The 13823-nt window shown below is 39.8% G+C and overlaps 1 protein-coding gene across 1 annotated transcript in view; it reads right to left on the reverse strand.

The window, feature by feature from the left end:
- Window positions 1-13823, reverse strand: part of LOC124789406 (proton-coupled folate transporter-like) — a 314682-nt gene that overhangs the window by 217917 nt on the left and 82942 nt on the right. The gene's annotated exons all lie outside the window — the stretch shown is intronic.

The following is a 13823-nucleotide window of genomic DNA, read 5'->3' on the forward strand; positions in this document are numbered from 1 at the left end:
GCCGCCGGCAACCCAAGCATGGGAACGTGTTCACATCGATTTTGCGGGCCCATTTCTCAACGGTTTTTGGCTCATTGTCACTGATGCTTATTCCCGATTCCCATATGTGGTTTGCTGCTCCTCAACCACTTCAGAAGTTGCCATCCAGGCACTAGCAAAAATCTTTTCTGTGGAAGGTCTGCCAATCACCCTGGTCTCGGACAATGGACCGCAGTTTATTTCGCAGACCTTCCAGGATTTTTGTAGGCGCTTCGGTATTCGGCACGTTTGCTCTCCCCCCTTCCATCCACAATCGAATGGGGAAGCCGAGCGCATGGTGCGCACATTTAAGACGCAGATGAAAAAGTATGTGCACGAATTTCCTGCGGAGGAAGCATTGACTTTTTCTTGACGGCATACCGGACCACACCACTGGGAGAACGCAGCCCCGCAGAGCTCCTCCATGGGTGTCAACCTAGGACTCTGCTGCACCTCCTCCGGCCTGGTCCTTGCCAGTCCTCCCAAAACGGAGTACCTGGCTTTCCACTGGGTATGTCGGTCTGGGCCCGTGGGTTTGGTCGCAATCCACGTTGGATACCAGCGGGGGTCCTGCGCCGAAATGGCCGCCGGCTCTATACCTTGCAGGCGGGGGACCGGGTGGTACGTCGTCACCAAAATCAGCTACGTCCACGTTCGGGCACCCACCCTCCACCCTCTCAGACACCGGCTTCCCCATTGCCGGCACCTGTGTTGGTTTCACAGGGGACGTTGCCTCCTCTCCCCACTGTGCCTCTGCCACACTGCGATGGTTCTCAGTCTTGGCAGCCTCCAGTAGCTCCAGCACTGGCATCGCCATCGTTCGAGATTCCCCAGCGAGAGCCGGCCCCCCTAGCAGGCCTGGTTCCTCAGGAGGTTGGTTCACCTGTGGTCGTCCCTTCCCCTTCGTCCCCGCCACTGGGTCTTGCCCCTCCCAGGGTGGAACAGGATCCAGAGTTCGACAGCTTGTCGCCCGTTCTGTCCCGGGCTCCGCTGGTGGGACGGCGGGGGCCTCTTCGTGTGGGTCACTTCCAGCCGTATTCGAAGGTTCCGGCTCGAGGGTTGGCAGATCCCCTCGACTCCAGCCATCCAATGGATGTGGAGGTCATCGCTCCTGCCCGACGCTCCACCTTCCGACGCAGTGGATCACAGTGGCTTCACCCCCCGAAGGAGGAGGAGTGAAGTAGCCACCAGAAAGATCGTGGGAAGCGCACACTGGCACGGTGCCGCAAGTAGAGTCCCGTCCACCAGAGGGCACGCGAGAATTCGGACGCGACCTCTGCCGGAATGACAACAACAACAACAACAACTCCGACAGCACGGGCCGTGCCCAGTCAGTTAACATCGGGCTGACCTAGGACACAGTCCCGGTCTACGCTAAGTGAAGTGCGACGTAAACGTGAACAGTGTTACTACAGGATGTCAAGTAAGAACTTACAATTGAGGTAAACCTTACTAGGATGAAGTGTAAAATCAGGGAATTTTTAGCATTGATCTTATGGGTTTTTCACAGGGGCTACAAATTTATGGTGTAGAATCACAAAAAATTTAGAATCAGAGAATGTTAAATCAAAGTTCCACTGTATCCAAAAAAGGTATTACAAAAGCAACTCACAAGTACAGAGGTATAATATCAGTTTTGCATGAATTATTTTGGAGCACATCTTAGAAAATAGGCTTCAGCAGATAAATGAAACACTTCCAGATGAAGAACAGTATGGGTTCAGGGAAACAGTAGTACAAATGATCTGAACTTCGCAACAAGAACATATCTCAAAAAATATCTGGAAAGCGATAAAAGCATCACACAAGTCTTCCTACACAGAAAAAGCCTATGATAGTGTACCATGATCCAAAATTTGGGAATGCTTACAGAGAAGAAATGTACCCAAGGCACTGACTGAGAAGGAGACGATGCTCTATAGAAGATGTATCAGCTGTGTTTCAGTAGGAAAGGAGAAAGCGAATGGTCCGAGACCAAACATGCAGCCCAGCAGGGCAGTGCTTTCTTTCCACTGCTCTGTATCATTGGACACAATCATGAAAAGGATAAAGGAGCAGTATTGACCTGAACTGAAAACAATGGTGTTTACTGATGGTGTTATGAGTTGAGAAGATACAAATGAAGTCCAAGAAAAACTGAATATGTGGAACCATCATTTTGAGGTGTTTGCTCCCAAAGACTGCAGCCATGAAAGTACAAGTAAGTAGAGGAGGATGACAGACCAAGCTACAGCTGAATGGAAGAACCCTGGAGAATGTGTAACATTTTCCATAATTGGACAGTGTGGTTGATTGTAAAAGCTTAACTCAAAATGAAATTCTAAACCATAAATTTAAAACAGCCCTGTTTTATAATCAAGTAAGGCTTATACTTTGGGACAACCAGACACCACACAGGGCAAAATTAACTATCTTCAGTGCCTACTTATATTCCCATTTGTGACTTACTCATTGGAGACATGTGCTCTGAGAGAGAGAGAGAGAGAGAGAGAGAGAGAACAAATCCATGTTGCAGAAATGAAGTTTGTTAAATCTATCCTGAGACAAGCAAAAATGGATTCAATATGGAAAAAAAGGGAACAGAATGGATGTAGGTGTAAAACTCAGTGTACTAGAAGAACTCCACCAATCTAGATTAAGATGGTATGGTTATGTGAAATTGATGGAACAAAACCAGGACAGCCAATAAATTTCTTGAAATGACTATAAATGGGAAAAGACATGTTGGGCAGCCAAGGGGAAGACATATTGATATGGTTAAGAAGAATATCACTGTAGGTGGTCTTGTCTGGGATAGGATCCAGGAGGAAGAACTGTACAAAGATAGAAAAAATTGAAAGGGGCTCATCATTAACATCCAGGAAACTGGAACTGCAGAGTCATGATGATTGTTATTTTGGTAAAACAGCAGAATGGGTTGTGGAAAGTATAGTGGACTTAACTATGGTTGCTAAAAATTAATACACGTTCTGACAAATTTAATATGGAAAGGAAAAACATTTTTAGGTAAAACTAACATACATTAAAATAGTTCTAGCCACAGCCAACTTAATCCTACAATAAAGTACCATATTTGCTCCAAGTATAAGAAGACCCTGAATGTAATACAACTTCCCTTTTCTTAAGAGGCTCCTTGTGAAATATTTATTTTAAACATATTCTGATAAATCAAAATTACAGACTGTTTTATTGACAAAGCATCTGCCTAAAACATTAGCATTATAGCTATTGTAAACTTAGGTCATTTATTGATTGCCTACATCTTGAGAATACAAGGAGAAATGAAATAAAGAAATGGTTCATATTAACTAATTATCTGCACTTCCTTTTTTGCTTACTAAGACTGTCATCTGGGGTACAATCACTACCATCATCCTAACAGCACAGCCGTGAAATTTATGTCTTTGTTGTCACAAATATCTGGCTGTTCCTTCTCAATATGTTGTGATTTCTGAGCTTGTGGTTAATGTGGAACCTGAGAATATACCATTTTTTTCTGGATAAATATCAGATTTCATGTCTTAATTGACATGAGAATGCAACAATGTTTCTTTTTTCCAAACAGATTGTCCACCTACCATCTTTCATTGGTTGTGTAGAATCAGCAGCTCACACACCCCCTTTCGTTCCCATCATACCTCAAGCTGAACAACGACAATCTAGACTTTTACTGTCTCCTGTAAAATGTCTAATATTGTTTTAAAGCCAGTTCAAATGGATTCAAGCATACTGTAGTTTAAACACTGTAGATGTTCATACAAATCCAAGATATGTAGTATAGATTTGCTTCATGGCAGCATGATGAAATCTGCTGCCTGCTCACCACTCCCTTGCCCACACTTATCCCAGTTCTCAGTCAAGCTGGTATCATTGCTCCCCCTCCAACCCTTCCATAGTGCTGTACTTGATTAATTGTGAAACATGGACTGCAACATCTATTAAGGTGCAAATCATACATAATAACACCAACTAATACCTAAATAAAAGATCACAAACACGATACAGTCCAATTCTCAAATTTTCACTCATCTCATGATCTAGTGATGTCTGTCAGTATGATCTTCATGGTGGGTCTTTCCACTGCAATTTATTCTTGTGTTAACAATTACAGTAAGTTTAATTTTTTTTTATCTGAATGTCACCATCTTTTTATAAAGTTGAGTAAAAGGCAATAACATTTTTATCTGGTATTCTAATAAATTAATTTCTCATTTGAAAGCCACCGAGTAAATCATTACAGTCTGTCATAACCAAATTAAATATTGACTTGCATTCAGAATCAAGTAATGGTTTTTAAGGACAACATTTTCGCCTTTCAATATTAACTTTACTTAAAAAGTACCATAAATGTTTGTATCCAACATGCATGAGAACTTTTATTACAAACCTGTTCAAATACAAGAGCTTATAGGATGACAGAATTTAATTCTATGTTGTCATATAGGAATATTTGACACTAATAACAGGTGAGTAAAATACAGAAAACTTAGCCAAGAGCAAGTAGGTCTCGCATTCTGAGGGTTCTGTACAATATTAATTACGTATCAGCAGTTCATCACTCCCAAGAATCAAGAACCTTTATGATTTCTACCTGATATCGATATTGATACCAGCAATAAATCAATCCATAGAATTCCAAGACTTTCGTGAATGTTTTAATTTCAAGTTTTAAGTTTAAATTTTCTGTGTAATTTTGCATTTGCTGTTGTGATTCCTGACACAAAGGGATCTTAACAGATGGGCACACTAACAGTCAATAACAAATGACACAATTTTTTTCATGTGATATAATTAAAAATTAACAATTTTCAGATTTTTTCCCCTCACTTTTACTGTGAAACCCTGTTTCTTGCCAAATGTCATGATTCTAGGTCAATGGGAAGAACCATTTAGATTTTGGTGAGTGAGTTCATGAGTATCAAAATATCTTTTAACTGCATTGACCTAGAAGCTTAACGTTTTTTGGACCATAAATCTTAGTATGTGACATAAATTCCAACTTGATATGTCAACTTGTTCCTGAAAAAAAGAGGTTTTAAAAGACAGACAGACAGCAAAGTGATCCTATTGTTGTTGTTGTTGTTGTTGTTGTGGTCTTCAGTCCTGAGACTGGTTTAATGCAGCTCTCCATGCTACTCTATCCTGTGCAAGCTTCTTTATCTCCCAGTACCTACTGCAGACTACATCCTTCTGAATCTGCTTAGTGTATGCATCTCTTGGTCTCCCTCTACGATTTTTACCCTCCACGCTGCCCTCCAATACTAAATTGGTGATCCCTCGATGTATCAGAACATGTCCTACCAACCGAATCCCTTCTTCTAGTCAAGTTGTGCCACAAGCTACTTCTTCTCCCCAATTCTATTCAATACCTCCTCATTAGTTATGTGATCTACCCATCTAATCTTCAGCATTCTTCTGTAGCACCACATTTTGAAAGCTTCTATTCTCTTCTTGTCTAAACTATTTATCGTCCACATTTCACTTCCATACATGGCTACACTCCATACAAATACTTTCAGAAATGACTTCCTGACATTTAAATCTATACTCGATGTTAACAAATTTTTCTTCTTCAGAAACGTTTTCCTTCCAATTGCCAGTCTACATTTTATATCCTCTCTACTTCGACCATCATCAGTTATTTTGCTCCCCAAATAGCAAAACTCCTTTACTACTTTAAGTGTCTCATTTCCTAATCTAATTCCCTTAAGCATCACCCGACTTAATTCGACTACATTCCATTATCCTCGTTTTGCTTTTGTTGATGTTCCTCTTATATCCTCCTTTCAAGACACTGTCCATTCCGTTCAACGGCTCTTTCAAGTCCTTTGCTGTCTCTGACAGCATTACAATGTCATCGGCGAACCTCGAAGTTTTTATTTCTTCTCCATGGATTTTAATACCTACTCTGAACTTTTCTTTTGTTTCCTTTATTGCTTGCTCAATATACAGATTGAATAACATCGGGGAGAGGCTACAACCCTGTCTCACTCCCTTCCCAACCACTGCTTCCCTTTCATACCCCTCAACTCTTATAACTGCCATGTGCTTTCTGTACAAATTGTAAATAGCCTTTCACTCCCTGTATTTTATTCCTGCCACCTTCAGAACTTGAAAGAGAGTATTCCAATCAACATTGTCAAAAGCTTTCTCTAAGTCTACAAATGCTAAAGAGTAGGTTTGCCTTTCCCTAATCTTTCTTCTAAGATAAGTCGTAGGGTCAGTATTGCCTCACGTGTTCCAACATTTCTACGGCATCCAAACTGATCTTCCCCGAGATCAGCTTCTATAAGTTTTTCTATTCGTCGGTAAAGAATTCGCGTTAGTATTTTGCAGCTGTGACTTATTAAACTGATAGTTTGGTAATTTTCACATCTGTCAACACCTGCTCTCTTTGGGATTGGAATTATTATATTCTTCTTGAAGTCTGACAGTATTTCGCTGTCTCATACATCTTGCTCACCAGATGGTAGAGTTTTGTCAGGACTGGCTCTCCCAAGGCTGTCAGTAGTTCTAATGGAATGTTGTCTACTCCGGGGGCCTTGTTTCGACTCAGGTCTTTCAGTGCTCTGTCAAACCCTTCACGCAGTATCATATCTCCCATTTCATCTTCATCTACATCCTCTTCCATTTCCATAATATTGTCCTCAAGTACATCGCCCTTGTATAGACCCTCTATATACTCCTTCCACCTTTCTGCTTTCTCTTCTTTGCTTAGAACTGGGTTTCCATCAAAGCTCTTGATATTCATGCAAGTGGTTCTCCTTTCTCCAAAGGTCTCTTTAATTTTCCTGTAGGCAGTATCTACCTTACCCCTAGTGAGATAAGCCTCTACATCCTTACATTTGTCCTCTAGCCATGCCTGCTTAGCCATTTTGCACTTCCTGTTGGTCTCATTTTTGAGACGTTTGTATTCCTTTTTGCCTGCTTCATTTACCGCATTTTTATATTTTCTCCTTTCATCAATTAAATTCAATATTTCTTCTGTTACCCAAGGGTTTCTACTAGCCCTCATCTTTTTACCTATTTGATCCTCTGCTGCCTTCACTATTTCATCCCTCAAAGCTACCCATTCTTCTTCTACTGTATTTCTTTCCCCCATTCCTGTCAATTGTTCCCTTATGCTCTCCCTGAAACTCTGTACAACCTTTGGTTCTTTCAATTTATCCAGGTCCCATCTCCTTAAATTCCCACCTTTTTGCAGTTTCTTCAGTTTTAATCTACCGTTCATAACCAATAGATTGTTGTCAGAGTCCACATCTGCCCCTGGATATGTCTTACAATTTATAACCTGGTTCCTAAATCTCTGTCTTACCATTATATAATCTATCTGATACCTTTTAGTATCTCCAGGGTTCTTCCATGTATACAACCTTCTTTCATGATTCTTGAACGAAGTGTTAGCTATGATTAAGTTATGCTCTGCGCAAAATTCTACCAGGCGGCTTCCTCTTTCATTTCTTAGCCCCAATCCATATTCACCTACTATGTTTCCTTCTCTCCCTTTTCCTACTCTCAAATTCCAGTCACCCATGACTATTAAATTTTCGTCTCCCTGCACTACCTGAATAATTTCTTTTATCTCATCATACATTTCATCAATTTCTTCGTCATCTGCAGAACTAGTTGGTATATAAACTTGTACTACTGTAGTAGGTGTGGGCTTCGTGTCTACCTTGGCCACAATAATGCGTTCACTATGCTGTTTGTAGTAGCTTACCCGTACTCCTATTTTCTTATTCATTATTAAACCTACTCCAGCATTACCCCTATTTGATTTTGTATTTATAACCCTGTATTCACCTGACCAAAAGTCTTGTTCCTCTTGCCACCGAACTTCACTAATTCCCACTATATCTAACTTTAACCTATCCAATTCCCTTTTTAAATTTTCTAGCCTACCTGCCCGATTAAGCAATCCGACATTCCACGCTCCGATCCGTAGAACGCCAGATTTCTTTCTCCTAATAACGACGTCCTCTTGAATAGTCCCCACCCGGAGATCCGAATGGGGGACTATTTCACCTCTGGAATATTTTACCCAAGAGGACGCCATCATCATTTAATCATACAGTAAAGCTGCATGCCCTCGGGAAAAATTACGGCTGTAGTTTCCCCTTGCTTTCAGCCGTTCGCAGTACCAGAACAGCAAGGCCATTTTGGTTAGTGTTACAAGGCCAGATCAGTCAGTCATCCAGACTGTTGCCCCTTCAACTACTGAAAAGGCTGCTGCCCCTCTTCAGGAACCACACGTTTGTCTGGCCTCTCAACAGATACCCCTCCGTTGTGGTTGTACCTATGGTACAGCTATCTATATCGTTGAGGCACCCAAGCCTCCCCACCAATGGCAAGGTCCATGGTTCATGGGGGGGAGTGATCCTATAAGGATTCCATATTTACTGATCAACATAAGGAACCCTGAAACACTCAAAAAATCAAAAGCGAACTATCTACCCCAAATATTTCAGAACAGTTAAATGAATGAACACAGTTACAGAAACTTGGAAAGGAAAGTAAATAACTTATTTTCTCCCTAAAAGAGCAAAAAAGGTTGTAAAAAGTGACCATGTTTAAAAAGGGTTTAATAAAGATGAGAAAGGTGATTCACTCCTCACCATGCTTTATGACACTGGCTGACTGACTGAGAAGACTTGTCATGGTATTGGACCTAGATTCTACCAGACTGCTACTCTGACAGTATTAATTGCTTACAACAATTTGGCTGAGCATTTGTGGTCTTTCTGGTTAAACCATGAATTTTGTTTGGCTCTCATGGACTTTGAATCAGTGAAGACAGGATAAAATCTAGTTACTTACTGCACTGTATCTTGTATTCATCAAGGCAGTGTTGAATACTTCAGAATAAGACTCACTCATAAAACTTAATGACAGTTGGTAATGTACTGACACAGGACAGTGATTCTGATGAAGTGTTGTACAGAAAGTAGTCTAGATCCCCAATATATTACATACTTAATTATTTATTAAGTTAGGCAAATGTCATGGTCAGATTGAAGCCTAAAACTTGTAAGAAAAATTCAGTACTAGTTGTGATAAAATCTGACTGAACACTGTTTTATAAACATTTCATAATGACTGCAAATTGGTTTAATTGATTTTTTCCTTTATTGATAAGATTCTGAATCTTTGGTCTTTACCCAGTTTTGTGATAAGAGTCATATCTGAATGTTTCCAGTGTTAGTACTTACGCATAATCACATTAAAGATATATGCAACAAATGTTAGTGCAAGTGACAATGAGTTCTTCAGAAGCTTGTCAGTTAGCAGATTGTTTTCAGGGGACTTTTTTCCTGACAGTATTTTAATGGGTTTTGTTACTTACTCTGGTGATAACAGCTGTAGTGTGTCATTTTTATCATTGTTTGTTATGGGAAATATATATGCTGTCTACTGATAATGTTTTCATAGGCCCTTTCCCGAGCCTCTAGTGGTCATAATTATCCTTCAACAACATCCACAAGATATTTGCTTTTCCTATTGCAATGAGTACAAAGCACACTTGCTGTGCTGAAAGGGCTTTTTCACATAGTTTTAGGATATCCTGGTAGCTTACTAGAGGCTGTCATCTCAGACTTTAGAAGTGAAATATGTGCACATCCTTCTCAGTGAGTGCTACTTTTGCACTATTTTTGCAGCCTGCTCAGCTGCTCAGCTGTCTTCCAATGAACAGTTTATGGCTGGTTTACATTGCATGCCAATATTGTTTCAATATCTTTTTAGCACATGCGCAGTTCTGCTCAGTGGCCTTGGTGTGGCTCCCGTGGATCTTGCAGGATCCTAACTGTTGAAGTACTTGTTCTATGTTATCCTCTGCTGGAGGCAAGAAATGTTGAAGCCTCCACTTAGATTGCCATGGAACTGCTCTCAGTTAATTAATTTGTATGACATCTGGTGCTGCATTACTAGAAGCCAATCACAAAGTCCACTTTTATGATGGAGGGGCTATAGTCCGGTGACACTATTCAGCAAACTGCAACCACAAATAATATAATAATCCATTGCAATCCTCAGCATTATTTTAGATGTATTGTGGCTATTTTCATTGGTCATTAATCTCCGATACTATTGGCTGCACTTGGTACCATCGATTGTTACCATGTGATAGTTTGTCAGACCGTGTGTCTGCTGTTGCCACTGCATTGAAGTACTGTTGAGTCTCTATCCGAGCCATAATTATTTCTCTGGATGACTTGATCTGCCTTCAGTCTATGGTTATTTTCTGAGAGATTGTTGGTGCATAGCTCTGCAGAATTCACTGGGAGTTGCCCCTTACCTTTAAGGCATGTTCAATTGATCTATAAGGTTTAACATACTGTTAACAATTAGAAAGGAGTACTGCCAATTACACTATCTGCTTATGCCTCATGAACTTACTGAAAGGCTTAACTAGTTATCTGCTTCCCTCCTTATGTTCTAAGTTCCACAGAATACCTCCTGCAACATTGCTTGACTAGTATCTCTGAGAAGCAGGAAAAAGCAAAGGGATTAACTTGACTACAGCCTCAAACTGTACATCAGTCCTTCAGGCATACGAGGTAAGAATACTTAGTAGCACACTATCCACAATATACAGGGGAGCGACTTTCAAGTCCTGACATGACACTCAATTTTAACTACTCAAAAAATTTAATCTTAGCACAGATTCTGCCAAATGATAATTTTCTCTCTGTAACAATGCAGATGCTTGATGAAACCACATTATCTGTTATTTCCTTTCTCCCAGTAGTGTTAATCCAGCACCATACAGGGAAAGTTTTGTGGTGATTGGAATGTAAGAGGAAAATAAGCGATGTGTAAGAGAGAAACAAGTGACAAGTTAATATTTTAAGTCAGTTTGTGAGGAATGCACACATAGAACAATATGCAGCACACCATACATGAGGCACACATAAGGCTTCTAGTGTAACACACAATTTTGTAACTTGTTGCAGAAAGGTTAACTGTGATGTATACTCCAGCCGTAGTGAAAAATTACTGTTTGTTGTTAAGTCAGACTGTTATTTTCTTTCTCCAAGGGGTGCCAACCAGAAGCACAGCATGCATCCTTGGAGAAGCTAGTAATGTAAAGAGAGAAACATGAGAAGAGAGAAGACTTTTAGTAATTCCATCAGGTGTGCATAGATAATGTATCTGACAGTGCACTGCCTGTGAAAGGCAGGTGTTCTGGGATCAAATCCCAGTCCAGAACATAACTTTAAATGTAATGTAGCAGATCCTCTCTTATATATCAAAAACTTCATTATTGATTCTCTGCTAACACTGGTGGTTTTCATTGTTAAAGGGCCTGTCATTAGCCTCTCATCATAGCAAACCACAACTACCTCACTGCTAGATGGTTCCAGGTAGAAGGTAGCCAATCAGGTTCAAAGAATAGATGTTGTTAACTAAAAATAATTTTATTGTATTTGATAGAACCAAAATTGACCAAATTGTGATAGTTTAGTAATTTAGTAAAGAACTGTTACATAAAATGTCATTAAGACAGGTACAAAATAATTATTGTACAAACTTCTTGAGATTATACAACAGTTTTCCTCAGTCTTATGTGATCTTTGCATCTGAATCCCACATATTTAGTTTAATTTACTCATAAAAATGAAAAAGAACATCTTTTAAAAAGATTTCTTTAAAAGAGGAAATGAAATTCAGACCAAATGCACTAAATGTATGCCAACAACTGAATGTAAACCAACATCTAAAAAAAAAATACAAAAGAAGAAGAAGGAAACAGATGGTTACTTCGAAACTACCTTAGCAGTATGAATTTGGACTTCAATAAACAACTCATATTATGTGGCATACCTGGACAAAAAATACCAGTCCAGTCCTCAGCATTCTTTCTCCATAATAGTTCTTGACATCCTAAATGTGTCAGTTCTTCCTTTATTTATCTCTAGGACAGAAAAAAGCCATACACGTATTTAAAATTTACTTGGAAGTCTATAATCAATGTTAATACACTCCCTAACCAAATAAGGTTAACATGTAACAGCATAAAAAAAACAGAGGATCAACTGTAAAATATTATCAGTGAAAGACATGTCTCAAGTGTATTGAACTTTGTCATGATACAAAAAAGGAAATGAATGGTGGAAAATATGGAATGCTAACACAAAGAGAGAGTGAAAGATGTGTAGCAGATCAAGAGGTGTACAGTACACAGAGCGGAAACATTAGTAAGAACTGTATCTCATTATGATTAAAATTGTGTGTTCCAAAAATATATATAAAAAAAGCAAAGTTTATTGGTACCAAGAGTAATTACCATGATACCTATTACACAACAAAAACAAATTTACACACTCATTTACCTGCACATAATAAGCAGTTAGTGCAGTTTCCAAAAACAAATAGCAATATGTAGCAATTTTGTTAAATCATATCTGGAACAAACACACAAAATAGTGGTAATATATTCTTCATTGTGCTTTGTGATGTAGAGGAAAATGTCTGCATGACTTAACTATAAATTCTGTGATAGCTTAGTGACTGAATTAATATATTATACTCAAGTTTTACTGCATGTGGTTAACAAGCCATTACTGTTGTCAGTGTACATATTAGCTAGAAGCACATATTTTTATACAGACTCATCACAATATTTTTAAGCATACCCAAGATTACCAGCCCATATCTTACTTGTTAATTATTAAAGCAATCATAATTATACTGCCTGAAAAAATGAAGCACTGTGAATGAAAGGAGGAAACGAAATGAAACTTCATGTGTTGAGAAAGTATGGGATGTTATTTTAGTGACTACAAAATGGCAGTGTAAGCCCATTTATCAGTATGACTATGCACCCCTTCTGGCCTAGAAGTATTCACTGATTCAGTTGGGAAGGGGGTCATACTACCACTGTATCCACTTCTGATGCAGACTGGCCCATATTTATTGTAACTGGTTCTGGATAATTGCACTGGGATGAGCTGACATTGAAGTTGGTCCCACACCTGTTCTACTGGACACAGATCTGGAGATCTGCTTGGCCATGGGAGTACCTCAACACCACACAGCAGCTAACTGAGACATGTTCCATGTGTGGATGAGAATTATCCCACTGAAAAATGGATGGCACCACAATCCTGTTGCATGAGAGGTAACACATGAGAATGTAACATGCCCATGATGTACCATTAGGCTGTCACAGTTCCCTCAGTCACTACCAACCATGACCAGAAGTGATATCCCCACACCATAACATCAGAGGTAACAGCCACTCCAAACATTGGAAGACTGGGACCTCTCCCCAGGTCACCACTATATTCTCTGACAATGGTCATCCAGAGTAGCACAAAACCACAATTCATCGCTAAAAACAATGCAATGCCTTCATCAGCTTTTGCACTTCTCACTCATGGTACTATTCCGAATGTAGCAGTCTGTGTTGTGGTGTTAACAGCAGCCTACTAATGGGATGGCAATTTCTAATCCAGCTGCTACTAGTCTCCGACAATAGTGCAAGATGGCAAAGAACATTGCATGGAGTCCATTACTTGATCCCAGATGGTAGGTACAGAAGCACAGTTACATGTGTTTCGTGCATGATCCTCCATTGTGGTGGCCAGAAGTGGTCTTCCAGAATCTTGATGATGAGTGTGCCTGCCCACATCTTCCCACACATTCCAATGTCAGGCCACAGTCATATCTGAATGTCACACAGTTCTGGATATTCCACATTTATAATTGACCAGCTGGCCAAATGGTGATCCAAAATGAGACCCCTTTCAAACCCTGTCAGATAATGATAACACTTCCTCACATGATTATATGGCATCTCCATG

This window comes from Schistocerca piceifrons, chromosome 3, assembly GCF_021461385.2.
Source record: "Schistocerca piceifrons isolate TAMUIC-IGC-003096 chromosome 3, iqSchPice1.1, whole genome shotgun sequence".
NCBI classification, from domain to species: domain Eukaryota; kingdom Metazoa; phylum Arthropoda; class Insecta; order Orthoptera; family Acrididae; genus Schistocerca; species Schistocerca piceifrons.